Source organism: Mustela nivalis (genome assembly GCF_964662115.1).
Source record: "Mustela nivalis genome assembly, chromosome: 12".
NCBI lineage: Eukaryota > Metazoa > Chordata > Mammalia > Carnivora > Mustelidae > Mustela > Mustela nivalis.
In genome coordinates, this window is record NC_139031.1 from 12,872,273 (window position 1) to 12,892,586 (window position 20,314).

The window sequence follows — 20,314 nt, forward strand, 5'->3', positions numbered from 1 at the left end:
CCCTGGCAACCGAGTCTCTATGGGTTTATGGGATCACAGACACAAATCCCCTTTTGTTTCTGGTTGCATTCACCGCGAACAATTTTTCGGGGTACATCCACGCCGTAGCCCTGTTATAACAGTGCTTCCTGTTTATGGCTGAACGATATGCAGGGCACGGTTGGACCACGTTTTGTTTATCCATTCTTCCGTCAGTGACACTCAGTTTATGGTTTGTTTCCACTTTCCGACCACTGAGAACAACACTACTGCAAACACGTGGATGTGGATTTATTTACGTCCCTGTTTTCTGTTTCTTTGAGTAGATGTACCTAGGAGGGGAATTGCTGGGCCATACAGAAATGTCTACGTCTCCATTTGGAAGGACCATCTGACTGATTTCCACAGCGGCTGCACCATTTTTCATTCCCATCCACGATGCATGAGGGCACCCGGCCCCCCACCGCTCAGCGCTCCCTTCCCTTCTTCAGACAGGTTCCAGCTTCCTCAGTTCTGTCCACTGCCTGCCAGCCACACCTCTCAGAGAGGACCCCAATCTTCTGGGGGGTGATCATCACCTCCTGCATCAAGTTTGATGGGTTACTAGTTTGAAATATGGATTCCTAGGGTCCACCCTAACCTGCCTGGGGCTAAAGCCCCTGAGCCCTTCATTGGCCAGGAGTTCCCCAAAGATCCTCAGACATTTACAGGGCTTAGGTGACTCACTTCCTCAGGTGACCGGTCTCCTCCCTTATAAGCAAATTCTCCCTTACATTTTTCAAAGACAGAGTCCTCTTAGGGCCAAGTTATGGAAATAAGACTTCTTTGCGTATGTCCTGAGTTCAGCATTCCCTAAGAGCCCCTAAAATTCTCTGCAAAATAAAAATAAATGAAATGGGTTTAAGCTTGCACGGGGCCACCCACACTCATCTGAAATATCAAACCTGGTGAATTTGCGTTTCTAAAAACGTCCCATTATTCAAGTTACCTTGTAGAGGCTTGAAAGCAAACCCAAGGTTAGCCCCCCCCCCCCAAATCCCAAGGGGAGTGGCTGTCGGGATGAGCTCAGAGGAGGGCAAGGGAGGCTGAAACAGGCAGCGGAGGAGATGGAGATCCTGGCCGGAGCAAAGGCTGGTAGGAAAAGCAGAGGCAGGCGAGAGGGGTCATTGGACCACTGGCACCTGGGGAGGCCAATTAACTTCACTTCCGGCCTGTCCAGTGACCACACCTCGCCCTCACCCAAATCTTGGGTGGGGCACAGCTGCCAACCTCTGACTTCTTTTCGGTTACAAGTCACTCAGGCCTGGTGCCAGCTTCCGGGGGCAACAGGCCAAAAAGCAAAGCAAGTCTCACCTTTGGCCAACCCCAGGCTCCTCAGCCGCCCTCTTCCTCTCCTCTGCCTGCAGCCATCACCCGCCCCACCTCTACCGTCTTGCTAGGAGCACCCAGCCCAGTCAGTCCTGCACCCGAACCTCACCTCGGGCTGTTGCTCCTAAAAGTTAATTCCCTCACCCGCATGTGTGGAATGTGGACTGAGTTGTCCAGTCCAATCCAGAGAACTCCAGATTCACATGGACTGAGTCATCACTCCCTAGGGCTGACGTGGAAGGGCTGATCCTGGGGGGCAGGTCTGGGAGGGCTCCAGGGGGCATGGCAGTGGAGAACCCCCTGAGCGGACCAGAGTCCCAAGCACCTGGAGTTTAGCCCGGGTCTCGGGGTACAGGTTGCTCTTCCGCCCTCAGTGCCTCGGTTTATCCGGCCTGGGCTTGGGGACAATCCTGAGCAGGACAGGCACCCTGTACCGGAGCCGAGCGGGGGCCACCCGCTGGGGCGACTCCTGGTGAGGTGGTGCAGGGCCCTTCCCAGCAGTGTGGGGTCCACTGGTCCCAGGTTCTTGGCTCCGGACAGCCAGGGGTCCCCTGCCTCCAGCCTAGCCAAGCCCCTGCTGAGTCAGGTTGCTAAGGAGGCCGAGTGAAGCTGAGAGCCTCTGGAGATGGGGCATCTGCCTTCTGGGGGAGCAAGAGGGGTTCGGGCTACACCGAGTGGGACTGTCAGCATCCTGATGAGGGAGCAGGAGGCTGGCTGAGGACAAAGCAAAAGCTGGTGCCTTGCCTTGCACCCCCCCCCCTTCATCCGCTCCCCTCCATATGTGTAGCATCCCTCAGGCAGCCCTGACTGCCATGAACAATAAGCAAATAGTTAACTTGCAGAGCTCACAATCCTGCTAGACCGGAGTCTCCCTTGGCTTACAAATGTTCTAAATCTCACTAACAAAGACGATTGATAGCAGGATTGTGACACCCCACCAAAAAGTCTCCCAACTATCTTAATGTTAATGACTGGTCTAAAGACAACATTGATCCAGCAGCAAGGGCAAGGCCTCCGGCAGGCCCGGAACATCCTGGCACCTTGTAGGCCCTCTTTAGCATATGAAAACTCCACTGAAACCTCCCTTCCCCTCACCTTCCCCCAACAGCAGGGTACATAACCTGCCATCCCTCACAACCCGGGGCGGCAGCCGCATCTCTGCCTGCCCACGGGCCCTGTCCCCGTGCTTTAATAAACCACCATTTTGCACCAATGACGTCTTAAGAATTCTTTCTTTAGTCGTCGGCTCCGAACCTCCTCACCCCACCGAACCTGACTTAGGTTCTGCGACTTCATCATTTTTGGCGAGCCAGCCAGGAGATTTGTGAGTCTTTACATTTGGACTCTGAGCTTCGGTGCAAATTGGTGAGTACTTTCTCTCCTTTTCCTGTACTCTCATTCCAGGGCTTTTTCAAGGAGTACGGTCTTATTGGAACACTTGCATGTCAATTGCTCAGGCTGTAATCCTCTGGCCCGTGGCTACTCCACGGGGAGGAGAGCGCCTGCCTTTTGGCTGTAAGCTAGTACCCTGGCCGGAATGGCAATAAGACCCAGAAACTTGATGGCCTCACTCTATTCCTGTTCTTATAGAAAGTTGTCTCTCTTGGGCACGGGACAGCCACCTAAGTCACCAGGACGGCTGCCAATCTTAAGACTCCCGTGTGAGGTTTCCTCCTGAATGATCTAATGTGATCCCCTCCACATGTCCGGTCTAGCCACTTCTGGCCGCGAGACCTCCACTGGGAGCCGGCCGAAACCAGTACCCGATTGAATTAAAACGCAACCGGGGACCATTTCCTAGGGAAGTTGGCTGTAAGGACCACATGTGTTGGAATGTCGCATAGACCATGACGGATTTCAATCTTTACTGTTTCTCGTCAGTGTCCTCTGCAAACCGCCTAAAGCTATGAAATTGGGTAATTTCCCCTTGCCAAACTTTTCTAGTACTTCCATGGGTTAATATGGCAAAACAGTATGCAGTCTTCAGGACATAGGATAGTATGGCACAAGCGTTTTAGTCCATTCACCAGGCACCCATTGGCAGCCTAGGATGCGATGGGGAAGCGGAGGGGCGCCGGCACCCCTTCCAGGGCCTTTAACGGCAGGAATGCCTTCCCAGGGAAGGCAAAACGGTGATCAATAGCGATTTTTGTTGAGGGACGCCTCCGGTCGCTTTTGATACACAGGAACCTCTGACATATCCTGCGTGGGACGCTACCCAGGAGTCAGGGGGGATTTGGTAATGGACCTTCATTACTTTTCTGGAAGCATGGCCTCAGTAGGCTTCTTCAGTTCCCAAGGACTCTACCTTGGGGTGCCTTTTAACCCACTGGAAATAATTTGGATTGCAAAACTTAGGAAAGGACTGAGCTCCTGTAACACTACATGGCCTCAGTGGGATCTATCAGTTAGATCTCTGCAGGAAAGAGGGCAAATGGACCTAGGACACCTTCACTGCTCATACCTAGGCCTTTATTGCTCTACACCAGGACCCCAGACTAAGGGGCTTTTGCAAAATGTGTTTGCCCAAATGAGTCAGCTAGTAAACTTTCTCCTGACATATTGGATGGTAATTACGTAAATAAGCCTTCTTCTAGTAAACCCAGGTTGCTGGGCCATCCCTAGCAAAGGGGACTCTGGCTTTATTCCTCTGTTTCTCTTAATATGTGGGGGCTTCTCCCTCACTCACATCCCGTGTTAATGGCTATAACTGGAGCCAACTGGGGTTGGTCTAACTCGAGACAGAGACCATAAGGAATATTCCCAAGCAGCTGCCGAAACTCTCTTTGTTTCGGGGAAGTTTCCCTGTGTTCTCTGGCCTGACTTGGACTGCCTAACCCCTCCCCCCTTGCTGGTGGGAAAGTATGACGTCTGCTCCTCTGTTGGGGCTTATGAGCTCTAAAACCGGGAATCCCTTCTCTGCCTCCTGGCAGCACTTTGTTTCCTCTGTTTTCCCCTTCTGTTTCTGCACCAAGGTGCGTGCAGCCTGCATGACTAGCCTCTAGATCATGCACCACGGCTCCTTCTCTCTTCACTGTCAAGGAGCAAGAAGAACACCCCCACTCCAGATCTTCCCACGCATGTCTCAGGTAAACATTCAAATTGGAGTGGGCCCAGGTGGAACATAAATCACTATTGGAACTAAGTTAAGTTTGTTGGTTTAATTAAGACCTGTCTTTTAAGTTTACAGCAGTAAATGTGAAGCTTTTATTCTATCAAAGTTTACTGAAGGTCAAATAAGCTCATGTTATTTATTAAAATTTGTTAGCAAAGAAATGACTAAACTGATGGTTAATTGTCTGTCTCAAAGTTCTAATGGGTAATTGCTGAAGTAGCTTTCAAAGTCTTTGGTAACCTGAAAGTTTTAAAGTTTTGCTTGGATGACAAATGGAATTAAATTGCGGACATCTAGGTCTTAACCAAATAGGATAAAATGCTAAGTCGTTAATTTCTGGATGTAGGTTTGTGCTTTTGACCTCTTACTGCAAAGAAACTAAGAGTATTTAAATCTGCTGGTAAACTTGTTTGCCACTTAACTGATTCATGAATTGCCACCTGAAGAATTCTGTTGTAGCAGTTCACAATTGGTTAATAACTAAAGGTGTTTCTAAGAATACAAAGTTCTGCTTAATGTAACTAAGACTGATGGAAATAAAGGGAAACTCTGTATGTAGGAAAGTAGGAGATATGTAAGAAAGACTTAAGGAATGGGAATACATTTTGTTGAAGGTAAAGGAAGGTAATTTTGTCCTAAATGAGATGGTTGTTTGGAAGGAATTGACTTGGGACAAAACCTGAATGCAAAGGAAAGTGTAGAAGGTTTGTGAAGGGAAATCTTCAGAAAAGGAATTTTAGCTATGGTCAAGAATGGATTAAGATTGAAATGAATGGGTTTTAAGGTACATTGGTACAAGACTGAAATTCTCTGTTCAAAAAGGACAATGCTTTCTTAGATCAATTGATCTGCTGTTAAGAAAATGTAAATGGTTTTCTCTTTGCCTGCCCAGAAAAACGAGTTTCTATGTTCAGTTTTATCAGGTGTTTAACATCCCTAATTATATTTAGGCATGTGCTTTAAAACTTTCTAAGATTTTAGCAAATGTTGACAGGATTTAAATTGTAAATCTCTTTAACTCAGGCTTTTCCTTGGTATGTGAAGTTGCTCATGAAGTACCACTGAACCAGTGATAAACATTGGATTACATTTGGGAAAATGCTATAACTATTCTTGAGATTCTATGCACTTCCTAAAGTTTTAATGTTTTGAGAGATCATCGCTTGATACTGTAATTATGGAAATGCTATGTATCACAGAAATAACCTGATTTCCTTGCAGCTAAATTGTAAACTCCCGTGTCTCTTTAGCTCTAACCATATCCATTCTGAGTTTTTGTCATTTATAATTGTTTTAATTCTCTGGTAAAATAAGTTTTATCTTCAAGTAGATTCCTATAAAGGACTTTCAGGACAAATACAGATATTTGATATGCTTGAAAATCCTAAAACTGAAATGGGTAAGAATTTCCAGAACTGACTAAAGCCGCATTCACCAGAATTAGTAACATGGGACTAAATGAACTAAAAGATTATAGTGTTGTGTCTCTTAATGTTTTGTCTTACTTTAAACATTGCTGGTTCTCTCTAATGTTTGCTCTTCCAGACTAGGGATACTTCTTAAGTTATCTGTAACTTTACAGAGATGTAAAAGTGCTCATTTGTAAAGATGCTCAAGGCATTCACCTTTTCTCTCTATCTGAACCCTCTGAAACCAAAAGGTCTTAGTAAGTATTCTTTCTTCCATGGCAATCAGTCATTTGCATAAGTTCAATAAGAATCTGTTCTCCTTGTAACAGGAAAGAATTGGAAACATGGGTTATTTTACCAAGGCTTTGACTGGGATGTCATATTTGAAAAGACTCAGATATGACCAGACAGCTTTAAGGAACTAAGGTTAACTTTATGAAACCTGGAGCCATAAAGCCCCTTGGGACTGTTGGCCTGATACCTTGCTTACAGAGTTCCCAGCAGCCTCACCAGGTGAGTAAAGAATGTCACTCCTTGGTAGGTGCAGTCTCAGGAAGAGGAATTCACCCAAAGGTATTGCAGGCAAGCCTGATGGCAAATACAGGGCTTGGCTTCTGGCCCGGAGAGGCTACTAAAAGTTCAACCTAGAGATTCCTTATACAAAGTCCCAGCAAAGCAGATTCTAAAAGATCTATTGATCACACTCGCTGTTCTTGCTGAGCTTATGTAAATAAATAGGCCAAGTTTGTTAAAACTGGACTTATTTCACAAGTGAATTAGTCTTGATTTGGCTACCTCTGTAAATGAGGGTTATTTTAGAGAAAAATTATGTTTTAGTAACACGCCTTTATGGATGTTAAATTCTAGATTTGATTGTCTTTAAATGTTTACCTATGCTAAACAATTTGAGGTAAACTTCAGAGAAGTTGCACAATAGCTTCTTTAGTCGATCTTATTATTTTGTGGGGATATTAGCAGACCCCACTGCATATGATTAAACAACTGGAAAATGGGATTGATTCCCTGCAATTGTATAACTTAACTAACACCTTGTGTGTGGCTGGGATAATGAAATTGCCTAAAAGCCAACCTATCGCACTCCATAGGATTAACTATGGACTTGTGGAGATAATGGATGACCCCACTTTCTTTATGAGTGGATTGAATGATCCATGGGGGACTCCCCTTACCTCTTGACAAGTTTTCTCCCACTTGACAATGATCCTCTGTAATCAGGATATTGTTAAGGCTGGACCACTCAAAGGTCGTCTTATTGGTTTCACCCCTTTGTCATATTTATCCTAGAGGCCACCTCTGTTGAGGTGCAATTGCAAATAGATGCTTTAGCTAAGCATGGAACAGCCCTCCTATAAAAGAGCCTCAAAGCTCACTATGGGACAGTCCTTGACTGTAATGATGTCACATCAGGTCCAGATTTGTCTTAGAAGGCAAAGGCCACCAATGGATGATGGAGGCCAACTTATTAAATACTGGGCTACATTAACAGATATGCCCGAAATAAAACTTGTCAAACTTTAAACCTAGTTACCTGTATGCCTGAACCTGACCACTGTACTTCTTTCTCTATAGAGCAAAAAGGTTATTGATCTTGCATACTCTATCTGGCCAGATTTAAGATGCCCCTGTTAAAAATATGAACGACAGTTGGTTTTCTGATGACAGTAGTTTTCATAGAAAAAATAAGAAAAGCTAGGTGTGCCAAAGTGCTCACTAGCACTTTTCAATTGCCAAAGCCTAAAAACATTAACACTGACTCCAAATATGCCTTCCTGGTACTACATGCCCATGGAGCTATTTGGAAGGAAAGGGGATTGCTGTCAAGCCATAACTCCCCAATCAAATATGGGCCTAAGTTCCAAAACCCTCCTTATCGCTATACTAAGGATGGCCTTAGATGTCCTGACAGCAGCACAGGGTGGCACATGTGCAATTATCAAGACAGAATGTTGTGTGTACATTCCAGACTATCACAAAAATGTCACAGGACTAATAAAAGACATGAATGCCCAGATTAAGGATCTACAAGATCCTTCTCTCTCAGTGAATGGTTAAGTTCCTGGTTTGAAGGAGGACTATGGCCAAATCGCCTTATTAACCTTAATATGTTGCTTTGTTCCATGTTTCTCTACTTGGTGCCGAGACTCCATTGCTGCAATGACTTCACCACGACAGATGATCCTTACCACGCGCAAAGACACTCCTTCACTGTCAGCGCTGGATTCGGCTGCCTCTGCCTTTCGTAACTCCCCTATACATTCCTCCACTGATCAATATTGACCCCAGTAGGTAGGGACAGCTCTACGCCCCTATTCAGCAGGAAGAAGTTACAGAAGAGGAGACCTTCCACCTTCAACCACCTTAAAGATTTAAGGGTCAAAATTGTTCAGGGGGGAATGATGAGGGAGCAGGAGGCTGGCTGAGGACAAAGCAAAAGCTGGTGCCTTGCCTTGCACCCCCCCCCCTTCATCCGCTCCCCTCCATATGTGTAGCATCCCTCAGGCAGCCCTGACTGCCATGAACAATAAGCAAATAGTTAACTTGCAGAGCTCACAATCCTGCTAGACCGGAGTCTCCCTTGGCTTACAAATGTTCTAAATCTCACTAACAAAGACGATTGATAGCAGGATTGTGACACCCCACCAAAAAGTCTCCCAACTATCTTAATGTTAATGACTGGTCTAAAGACAACATTGATCCAGCAGCAAGGGCAAGGCCTCCGGCAGGCCCGGAACATCCTGGCACCTTGTAGGCCCTCTTTAGCATATGAAAACTCCACTGAAACCTCCCTTCCCCTCACCTTCCCCCAACAGCAGGGTACATAACCTGCCATCCCTCACAACCCGGGGCGGCAGCCGCATCTCTGCCTGCCCACGGGCCCTGTCCCCGTGCTTTAATAAACCACCATTTTGCACCAATGACGTCTTAAGAATTCTTTCTTTAGTCGTCGGCTCCGAACCTCCTCACCCCACCGAACCTGACTTAGGTTCTGCGACTTCATCAATCCTGCACTTACTGACGCGACAAAATATGGTGCTTAAAAAAACAAAATCCAGGGGCACCTGGGTGGCTCAGGCAGTGAAGCGTCTGCCTGAGGTCATGATCCTGGGGTCCTGGGATGGAGCCTCGCCTTGGGCTCCCGCTGCTCCTTCTCCCACTGCCCCCCCCCGCCCCGCCTTTGCTTGTGCTCCCTCTCCTCTTTTTAAAAAATATTTTATTTGACAGACACAGCGAGAGAGGAGACACAAGCAGGAGGAGAGAGAGAGGGAGAAGCAGGCTTCCTGACCTGAGCGGAAGGCAGACGCTTAACAACTAAGCCACCCAGGGGCCCCTAAATAAAATCTTTAAAAAATATATCTAGGTAACAAACAAAAAAAACCGCCGATGGCTGTACAGCGTGTATACACTTCATGCGGTTAAAATGCTACATTTTACGCTGTATACCTGTTAAACCTGCAGGACACACACGCTGCAAGAATGTTACGGTGCGTTTCTACTCGGCTTCGGTTACTTGAACTCTGGCCGCACACCCGCCACCTTAACATCAACTTCCTCTGTGCAACGGCTTCCAAATGAAGCCGGACAGCGCGGTTCTCTGGCACCAAGTCGAAGAAGGAATCTGGACAAAGAAGAGTGAGTCAGGAGACAGAAGTTTACTGAGTGAAGATACAGAAACAACTCCCCACAGCGAGAGGGGTCCCGACGGGGTTGCCAACAAGGACCTTTAGGGCTGGTCTTTTACAGAAAGCTAACCAGGGAACTTAAATCCTTTTAACATTTCTATTGATACCCCACTGAGCGGGGACTAGTGATAACACCTTCAATGGCTTACTTCCTTTTTAGGGTCTGGTTAATCTTCGTTGGTCTCAGGTGATAATCATAAAAAAGACACACCCACACCCTTGCCCCCCAGATAGTGTTGGGGGGAACGGTGCAGCCGTCCTGAATGTTCTCCCTGACTCGCCATCCCCTCCCTGGCTGGACCTGCCTACCCCCCACCCAGGTTCCCTACCACCCAAACCCTCTGAGGCAACACAGCGTGCCCTGGGCCCCCCACTCCTACACGCATGTGTGCACGCACACACACACACACACGTGCACACGCACAGGAGACCTTCAGGGGAACATCAAAACCTCTCCACTTTCAACAGCGTGTGGATAAAGAACATTGTGTCCCCAAACTGCTGCCCCTCCCCCGGGGGGGGGTGTTAGCCCACTTGGCCACCCCCAGTGAGGTCAAAAGAGGCGAGATGTCTGTGACCGTGGACTTGAGGCCTGTCCATGGACCGTGGACTGTCCCAGCAACCCCAGGGACTAACCACCACCACGAATGAGCACCGCACTGCCCTCACAGTTGTTCAACACCAGGCTTGCTACAGCAGCCTGCATCCCGGCGGCCGAAAGCACCCACCCAAGCGGCCCTCCACTCCCCACCCGTGAGTCTCCTGCGTGCTCTGGACACACAGACGTCTCCCTCATTCATCCTCGTCCCAGGGACACATCCAGGGGCTGCAGCAGACCTCTCCCGGAATCTTGGCAATGCTTACGGCCCCTGCCCTCTGGAACAGCTCGAACGTTCTGTCCTGGGCTGTACCCTCCATTCCTTTGCAGGCTCCCCACGTCCCTAGCCCCTCCCCCTCCCCACACTGGGCCGTGAATGCCAGTGTCACACCAGTGGGCCGTGGACAGTGACTTCCACAGAGGAGACCGGGCTGGCCCATCAGCCGCATTCTTCTGAAAGAGGCATGAGAAGGACATCTTGGGTGTTTGCACCATTTTGAAAAGGCAAGACCAGGACCCAAGGCAGGAGAGAGGCTCCCTATCATGTTTGAAGATCTGCAGACCCGAGGGTAGGAGGGACAAAGTACTTAAGGAAGGAGCACAGACTCAGCCTTTCTTCCTGTTTTAGTTTTTTGAAAGCTGAAATAACAGGGATTTGCTCTGCAAAGTATCCCCGAATGATGGCGCACCTGGGTGGCTCAGTCGGTTGAGGATCCGACTCTTGGTTTCAGCTCACATCATGATCTCAGGGTCCTGGGATGGAGTCCCGTGTGGGGGCTGCTTGTCCCTCTCCCTCTGCCCCTCCCCCTGCTCTCTAGCTCTGAGATAAACTCTTAAAAAAAAAAAAAAAAGTATCCCTGAATCACCCTGTTATCTGGTGCTGGTGGTTTTCCATATGGAGAAAGAAGAAAATTGGCCCCTCACTTCAGCCCACGTGTACAAATCAATTCCAGGTATCTAACAAAGTGTGCCAAGTCTGAGTCATGGATTCTGGAAACTGTGTGGGTTTGAATTCTGGCTTCCCCTCACTAGCTGTGGGCCTCGGAGAGACTTACTGAATGTCTCAGTTTCCTCATCCAAAGGTTTGAATAGGGCTTTTATGTAATATTAAGTAAATAGGGCTTTTACGAGGTTTAAATTAGTTAATATTTAAGGTTTAGGACTTGGTATGTCCCATCTAACCGCTTGTTAAAACAAACCAGAATGTAAAAACCTAGATCTAACATTTCAGAAGCCAATGGGAGAAAGTCTCTCTGACCTCAAGAGGGATGAGCTCTCTGACAAGACACAGAGCGGTCCCACTATAAAGCAAAACACTGGGGCGCCTGGTTGGCTCAGCTGTTAAGCGTCGGTCTTTGGCAAGGATCATGATCCCAGGGTCCTGGGATTGAGCCCCCCACCCCAGCTTGTGCTCTCTCTCTGTCAAATAAACAAAGAAAAACTTAAATAAATAAAAACAAAGCAAAACACTGATAAATCTGAATATGGTAAAAATAAAGGACTTTGTGCAAGTAGAAAGGCATAGAAGGGTCTTGGTTCTCTTTCTATACAATCCAACAAAACAATGCAAAAGAAAACGAATCTATGCTAATAAAATTTAGGAGGGGCTCGGCTCTCAGTCCGTAGACCCATGTGACTCTTGATCTTGGGGTCGTGAGTTCAAGCCCTACTTGGGCCCAGAACTTACTTAAAAAAAAAAAACAACAACTTTTCTTTGTTAAGATTTTATTTATTTATTTGACAGAGAGAGAGAGATCACAAGTAGGCAGAGAGAGAGGGGGAAACAGGTTCCCTGGTGAGCAGAGAGCCCAATGCGGGGCTCGATCCCAGGACCCTGAGATCATGACCTGAGCCAAAGGCAGAGACCCAACCCACTGAGCCACCCAGGCGCCGCAAGACTTTTTTTTTTTTAATCTGTTGACTCTCAATTGCCTTCAGCTCAAAATACCTTTATACCAAAGTGGCATATTTTAGGGCAGCCTATGCTGACCCCCTTCAGTTTAGACCGGGCACGTTGGTTCTACACACTTCGTTTGCTCACACACAATCACAAAGAGGAAAGAAAACGTCACCCTCTCCCCTGTGTGTTGTGCGCCAAGCCCAGCAAATCGGTATCTCACGGCAAACTGACCATGTGCTGGCCTCACCTCACGGAGGGGAGGGACAATTTATTCCAGCCACTGCTCCAGATTCCCGCTTGCTTTCATAGGGGGCTGGGAGGGGGGCTCCAGCATCAAAGGGGAGTGAATATAGGGGTGAATGGGGGCCTGCAGCCTCCTTGCCCAGCTGTGCTTCCAAGTTACTGTGAACTTGGGACACGCGTCCTCACCTGCTGCCCTTCTGTTTCCCTCCTGTAACATAGAAGAGGTCCCCCCTGCCCCCAGACTTGACTGACTCCTGGAGCACCTGGGGCCTCCCCCTCCAAGCCGGCTCAGGGCGGAATCCCAGAACCTTCAGCTGATGGTGCCACTGGGCAGATGGGAGAAGTTAGGAGGAGCTGGTACCCTTGGCTGGGCAGGTGGGGGGGGAAGAGGGAGGAGACACAGAGGGAGCTAGAGCCCGGAGTCTCCCAGGCCGTGAAGAGCTGAGCTGATCTGGAAGTCAGGACAGGCCCCGGCTTGTCCTAGCTGCTATTCATAGCCTTTGCCCCTCCTTATTTGGAAGCAGACTGCAGTTCTCTCTCCCAGGGGGGTCTGCCTTCCTGAGGAGCACACCAGGCCCTCATGCAGGGCTTTACAGAGAACCGGCACCCAGCTACCTGTGCCTTAGTATTCCAAATGCTCTAAATCCATTCATATTCAAACATGTTTGGGGGCGCCTGGCTGTCTCAGTTGGTGTAGCAGGTTACTGTTTTTCTGTTTGTTTTTTTTTTTTTTTTTTTTTTAAGGTTTTATTTTTCCAGGTGGCTCAGTCCCTTAAGCACCTGCCTTGGTTCAGGTCATGATCCCAGGGTCCTGGGATTGAGCCCCGCATCCGGCTCCCCGCTGGGCAGGAAGAAGCCTGCTTCTCCCATTCCTTTTGCCTCTCCCCCACCGCTAGTGCTCTGTCTCTGCTTCCTCTCTCTCTCTAATAAATACATAAATAAACAATAAACAAACAAATAAATAAGTAAACAAGTAAGCAACTAAAGTCTTTTTAAAAATTTGTAAAAATTATTTGCGAGAGAACAAACGTGACTAGGTGGAGGGGTGGAGGCAGGGAGAGAAGCTACTCTCCACTGAGCGGGGACCCTGATGTGGGGCTCGAACCCAGAACCCTGGGATCTTTTTTTTGTTTTGTTTTTTAAGATTTATTTATTTATTTGGCAGACAGAGAACACAAGTAGGCAGAGAGGCAGGCAGAGAGAGGAGGAACCAGGCTCCCCACGGAGCAGAGAGCCCGATGTGGGGCTCGATCCCAGGACTCCGGGATCATGACCCAAGCCAAAGGCAGAGGCTTTAACTCACTGAGCCACCCAGGTGTCCCAGGACCCTGGGATCTTGACCTGAGCCGAAGACAGGTGCTTAATGACTGAGCCACCCAGGCATCCTACATGTGACTCTTGATTGCAGGAGTGTAAGTTTGAAATCCGTGTTGACGGGATGCCTGAGTGGCTCAGTTGGTTGGGCGGCTGCCTTCGGCGAGTCCCACATCGGGCTCCTTGCTCCGCAGGGAGCCTGCTTCTTCCTCTGACTCTGTCTGCCTGTGCTTGCTCTCTCTCTGACAAATAAGTAAATAAAATCTTTAAAAAAAAAAAAAAAAAAGAAATCCGTGTTGGGTGTAGAGATCACTTAAAAAGAAAATCTTTTAGGGGCGCCTGGGTGGCTCAGTGGGTTAAGCCTCTGCCTTCAGCTCGGGTCATGATCTCAGGGTCCTGGGATCCAGCCCCGCATCGGGCTCTCTGCTGCAGAGAGCCTGCTTCCCTCCTCTCTCTGCCTGCCTCTCTGCCTACTTGTGATCTCTCTCTCTCTGTCAAATAAATAAAAAAATAAAATCTTAAAAAAAAGTTAAAAAAAAAGAAAATCTTTAAAAAATTTTGTTTTAACTGTATTAAAATATATATAAACATAAAATTTACCATCTCAACCATTTCTAAGTGTGCCATTAGCGGTGTTAAGTATATTCACTTTATTGTGTACCATCACCACCGTCCATCTCGAGAACATTTTCCCCACCCCCAGCTCAAACTTTGCAGCCATTAAATATGATTCCTCATTCTCCCTCACTCCCCCGCTCCCCGCCCCGCCCAGACTCTATTCTACTTTTTGCCTCTATGCATCCTGCTAGTCTACGTACCTCTCAGGAGTTGAACCGTGCGGTTTCTGCCCTTAGCATAATATCCTTAAGGTTCATCCGTGTTGGAGCCTAGAATTCCATTCCAATTTAAGCCTAAATAATATTCATTCCAGTATATGTTATGCCACGTTTTGTTTGTCCATTCACCTGTCAACAGGACTTGGGGTCACCCCATGCGTTTGTATCTTTCAGGTGCAGTGATGGAACAGAATCCCCCCACCAGATGAAGTCAGCCAGCTTTCTTCTCCTTAAAGCCTGGAGCTTCTCATTGATTTAGGGAAGGACCTGGCAAGCAAGAAAGAAGACTTCACAACGAATTGCATTTTCTGGGGGTCCTGGGCTCCCAAGATGATTGTCTCTGAAAGCCCTACTAGGTGATACAGCGTTTCAGAGAGGCTGTGTGGGTTGTGGTCAGAGGATGGGCCGCAGGGGTGATAGATGGAGTCAGAGCTGGGACTGGGTACACAGAAATTATCACAAACTTTAAAAAATCTCTCATTTGTTCAAAAAACCCATTTGTCTTTCCTAAAGAAGCCTACTGGTTTTTCCCATAATGGCATTTTCTCCCCCTTGCCTTTACCCTACTGTTAGATATATAAGCCTTTGAGTTTAACCATTTAAGAGCCAGCTACTTTTTAAATATTTTTAATAATCGCTACACTCAAAGTGGGGCTCGAACTTACAACCCCACGATCAAGGGTCACATGCTCTTCCTACTGATCCAGCCCGGTGCCCAAGGAGCCAGCTACTTTTTTTATTGGCTCCCCTGCTCTTTTCTCCTATTCCTGGCTTTTATCAATTTAATTCATAGGCCTCAGTGACTGAACCTAACAGGGTAGAGGTCAAGTTTTTTCTTCCTCTATAATAATGAACAAATGCAGAATGCATTACCGTAGTCCTTCAGATCAAAGCTCCCCAATGAGCATGAAACCAGGAGCAGCAGCAGACAGAAAACTGAATAGATGCTCTGCACCTGTGATTATCCAAGGGTGAAAAGGGGGTCTCTGTTGCCTTGTAGAGAGCAAGATGGAGTCACTCACGTCAAGTAGTGCCTCCTGCCAAGTAATGACATAATGACTCAGGAAGGCAGCCAAGGGCTGAGAGTAGTTATCGTTAGAACCAGAACGTACTGGTGGCATCCAGAACTGATAACCAGCAGACCAGAGAGAGCCTGGAAGGGCTGAGAACTGATAACCACCACTGCCAAAAGTAGCCCTCAAGGCTAAATCACGTGGCTTTAGAATATAGGTGGGGTCTGGTGGGGTGAGGTCTGGAGGAAATGACCTAGAAAGAATTCTTGAACGTCTCTGGTGCAAAATGATGGCTTATTAAAGCCCTGGGACCGGACCCAGGGACAGGAAAGAGCTGCAGCCCGGGGGTTGTGAGGTGTGGCTGACTGTAGCTTGGGCGTTGGGGCAAGGGAAAGGGAGGTTTCAAAAGGATTTTTATATGTTAAAGAAGACTCAAGGGATACCTGAGGTCTTGCCATTGTCAAGTTAAGGTGGTTTTTTTCTTCCAGTAAGGGATGAACGGTGAGACAGTTGGGAGTTTCCTGGAGGAGCGTTATGCGGCTGCCTGCCTCCAGGACCTGCCAGAGGGCTGCAGATCTTGAGGACATTGAATTGTATCTACACTCCCTTCTGGAAACTAGGCCATTGATAGAAATGCTTTGTTCCTGTAAATTACGGAGGCTTTTGTAAATGGAAGGAGACTCCTGCCCTGTGGGATTGTGCTCTTTAGAAGTTAACGATTTGTTTTTCCTTTAGGGCAGCCAGGAGGGCCGGAGGAATGTCACACCAATGCCCTGGGGGGCGGGTTGTGGGGTGTAAGCTTCTGCCGGCCCTCAGCCAGCCTTCAGCTCCCTCGTCCTACGGACTGAACAAATGTCTTTAAAAAGGGAGGATTTCTCCCGCAAACTGTCACACTCTGCAGATGCTGAACTTTCCCGTCTGGCCACATTAAAGAGGCGGCTGCCACCAGAGGCTCTGTGTCACCGATCTCTGACCACCACAGTGATCTCGCACTGTGTGACCACAGTAAGCTCACCTGGGCCAGACAGGGTCCTCACCTCCGCTGCCACTCAACGGACCGACTTCAAGTTCAGTTTGTTGACTTCTTACCCCTCAGTGTCTTCGCACTGTAGTCTGTGTGAGGTGTGCGGGAAGCCAGGTTGTGCAGTGAAAGATCACTGAGTTTGGAAATCCTGAACCCACTTCACAATCAGGCTAACCTTGCTTTCTGACTGAATAAAGCCCACTTGGCGGAAGGACAACTGTTCGAGCCTTCATCGCGTGCTGGCCACACACCCCGAATCATCACCCCCCCACCCCAAACGCACCGCCATTTTAAAAAAAGATTTTATTTGAGAGAGAGCACACGGGGTGGGGGGAGGGCAGTGGGAGAGGGAGAAGCAGGCTCCCCGCTGAGCAGGGAGCCCTATGTGGGGCTCGATCCCAGGACACTGGGATCTCGAACTGAGCTGAAGGCAGATGCTTAATGACTGAGCCACCCAGGCACCCAAACACCTCCCTTTTGACCTCAGTTAGTACTTTCTTACTGATTAAGTTCTTCTCCCCAATTTATCTCTTACCACAGGCAATCCGTGGCTGAGCACTGAAACTGTCCCCTGGAGGGGTGAGGTCTGCCGGGAGCCAGCAAGACCTCACCCCTGACTGACTGCGAGACAGGGATCAAACCCAACCCACGGGGACCCACTCACCTTTGCCCCACATTTTCCTTCCACAAACCTCGGAAGTAGCTTTAGTACTTGGAGACCCTCGTCTACTGCCTTCCCGGTGTGGACCTCGCTCAGACGAACGCCTGGATTCACCACCCCCGTCTCTCTGCCTTTGGATTTTGTCCTGATCTGGTCTGGTTGGCCCCCGCCCAAGCCAGGTGCTCTTGTACCCCTGCGCCCCGGAAGCAGCTGGGAGCTAAGGTGCTGGGGGGAACCTGCTCGCCAGGGCACGAGCTCCCACCATCTCTCCCAGTGCTCTCCAGCTCCCCTGCCTGTCTGCGCGCACGTCCTCTGTCCCTGGGCTCCAGGCACGCGGGCATCAGCCGGTCCTGGATCCCATCAGCCAAGGCCCCCGAGCACAGCTTCTACACCCACCGATCCCTCTGTCCTGGCCACGACCCTGCTGGGTTTTTCCAAGCATTTTCTTTCTAATCCTTTAGTTGGTCTCTGTGCAAATAGGTTAGAATGTCTGAGTGGACGCACTCACTGATGCTGTATCCCCTCACTGCGGTGCCTTTCTACTGAAGCTGGAAGAGGCTTTTTCTTAAAAAGACAAAATCTGGTATTTTCACCAAATATGACTGGGAAATTCTCAAAGTCCTTCTCAGCACCTCCTTCTCGGCGGCGACCCCAGCAGCCTCGGACACGGATCCCTTCCAAGGCGATTGGGCTGCCCTCCGGGTCCGAGGGCTTTAAGCAGGGTTTCATTTGCAACTTCTACCCCCTCCCCCCACCCCCACAGAAGCGAGAAAGTAAAAGTTACAGCAGACAGGATTTTTCTACCTCTAAAGTCTCCGTATTTTAAAAGGTGGCTCTGAGCCCTTTTCTACAGCATATCTTTTTCCCAGTCCATGGCCCCCGGCCGGTACTGTTCTTTTGGAGATTATCAATTGTTTTCAGCTCCCACAAGGAGCCAAGGGAAGAATGGAAGTTGCAAACCTACTAGCATATTCTGCCCCTCCCTAAAAGTCCGCTCTCCGGCGCCAAACACCCATGGGCTCCCACAAAGCCTTTTAGAAGAGGAAGAGCTGAGCTAGCCAGCCGTTTAAAGAGGAGGTGCTAAGTTACCCTAAATTTTCCTTATTCTTTTCCTAAAACCTTAGTTTTGTTCCGTCAAAGAGATGTGGGGAACAAAGGCAGAAGGAAACGTAGATAAAATTAAATCTCCTTATAACCTGCAGCCCTGAGGCAGGCGGAGTGTCACGTCCCTCCAGGAAACTCCCAATTGTCTTAATGTTAATGCTTTGTTAGAAGGAAAAAACAACCTTAGCTTCACAATAGGCGGGCCTCCGGCTGCTGCAGAGTCTTCTTTAGCATATGAAAGTCCTTCTGGAAACTTCTCTTTGTCTTCACCGCCACCTAACTCCACAGTATATAATCAGTTGCTCCTAGGCCTCGGAGAGCAGTGACTTCTATGCCCGCGTGTCCTCTGTGTTTGCTGTGGTGAGACAACGATAACGATTTTGGCCCCGAGTACATCTGAGGAATTTTCTTGGCTATCAGTTGCGAGCTCCACCACACCAAACTACATCAGAAGCACAAAAGAAAGCAGGGAGGTAAGGTAAGGCCCCACTGATCTAAATTTGCCTCATTCATAGCCGTGTCGTGTCCTTCGCTGATTTTTGTCTAGTCACTTGTTTACTCTAATTAAAGTATTCTGGTCGGTCCCCTAATCTGAGTCAGGTATTGACTTAAAATGCTGAAGAGAAAGAGTTTGCAAAAATTGTGTTTAGAGGGGGGAGGAAGGTGCCTTCCTAAAGTTGGACGTTAAAAATAAGACTAAGAGGATTTGATAACTACAGAACCAGATTCTAAAATTACTACGTGGGAGATCATTTCTGAAAAAGAAAAGGGATATCTGGCTGGTTCAGTCGGTGGAGCATGTGACTATTGATTTCAGGGTTGCAAGTTCGAGCCTCCTGATGGGTATAGAAGTGACCTAACAAAATCTTGAGGAAAAGAACATTCTTGTACTGAACTGTTCTTTTCCTCATCGGATTGGCAAACAGCCAAAAATTTGGTAGCTTGTGGGAACCTTGAGGCGTTTGCAAATGTGTTCATGTGTTATATAGGCTTTGTTGGTGAGACTAGATATGGGAACAGTCTGTATGAGACGATTTCATAACATCCATTAGCATGACAAATACCCATACTTGTGGACCTAGTAATACCAGTTCTAGTTTACCCTACAGACAATCCCTCATGTGCGAGATACCGTACATAAAATGTGATTGAAGTACTGCTCGTTACAAAGAATTCAAAACCAGTTTTTTTTTTAAATTTTTATTTATTTGACAGACAGAGATTACAAGTAGGCAGAGAGGCAGTCAGAGAGAGGAGGAAGCAGGCTCCCTGCTGAGCAGAGAGCCCGATGCGGGACTCGATCCCAGGACTCTGGGATCATGACCTGAACCGAAGGCAGAGGATTTAACCCACTGAGCCACCCAGGCGCCCCTCAAAACCAGTTCTTGATGGGACCAACCACAAACGATGGGGTATATCCTCCCAGCAGGAAATAATCAAAGTATGCAAAGTAATGGAGATACCCATTAGGTTCTGATCATAGAAAGAGTTTCAAATACGCTGCTTGTTAAAAGGCTGTGGGGTCCAGGTGTATAGCCCACCCCTAGTTTTCTTTTCAAGAGGAGGAAGTACGCAGACAAGGTATTTGAACGTGCATTAGATACATCTGGAAGGTTACACAGACAAATGAAAAAGCAGTAGGGCTATGGGGGGATGGGCTGGGAGGTCAGGGGAAAAGGAACGGGAGGAAGAGTTAAGCGCATTCCTTGGTGAGTCAGAAACGACCAGGTTGAGCCGCCGCACAAAGAAAACTCGTTTTCAGCAAATGAGGAGTTGATGGAGAATGGCTTCCAGAGATGGGACTCCCCGGGAAAGGGTGAATAGTCCTTTTGTGTAGGGCTAAGAGGAATATATTTAGAAAGGGGAGGCTGTCCCCCGGTCCTAGTACGTAGAGGAGAGGCGGGCAGGAGGGTCGCACATGCACCCTCAGGGAAGTTGCCTCCGTCTGCAGTGTGTTCTGTGAGGCTGAGGCCCCCCTCGGGGCGGAGATGTTACTAGCGTTAGGAGGGAAGATTGTGGGTCATTCAGGAGGTCACACTATGGTCCCAT

At 48.2% G+C, this 20,314-nt stretch overlaps 1 long non-coding RNA gene across 1 annotated transcript; it reads right to left on the bottom strand.

The window, feature by feature from the left end:
* Positions 1 to 669: 669 nt before the first annotated feature.
* On the bottom strand, positions 670 to 18,743 carry LOC309845685. Its single transcript, XR_014301419.1, has 3 exons — positions 18,448 to 18,743; positions 9,334 to 9,508; positions 670 to 851 (listed from the first exon to the last, which is right to left on the bottom strand). It is a non-coding gene; the product is annotated as an uncharacterized lncRNA (long non-coding RNA).
* Between the last annotated feature and the right edge of the window lie 1,571 nt (positions 18,744 to 20,314).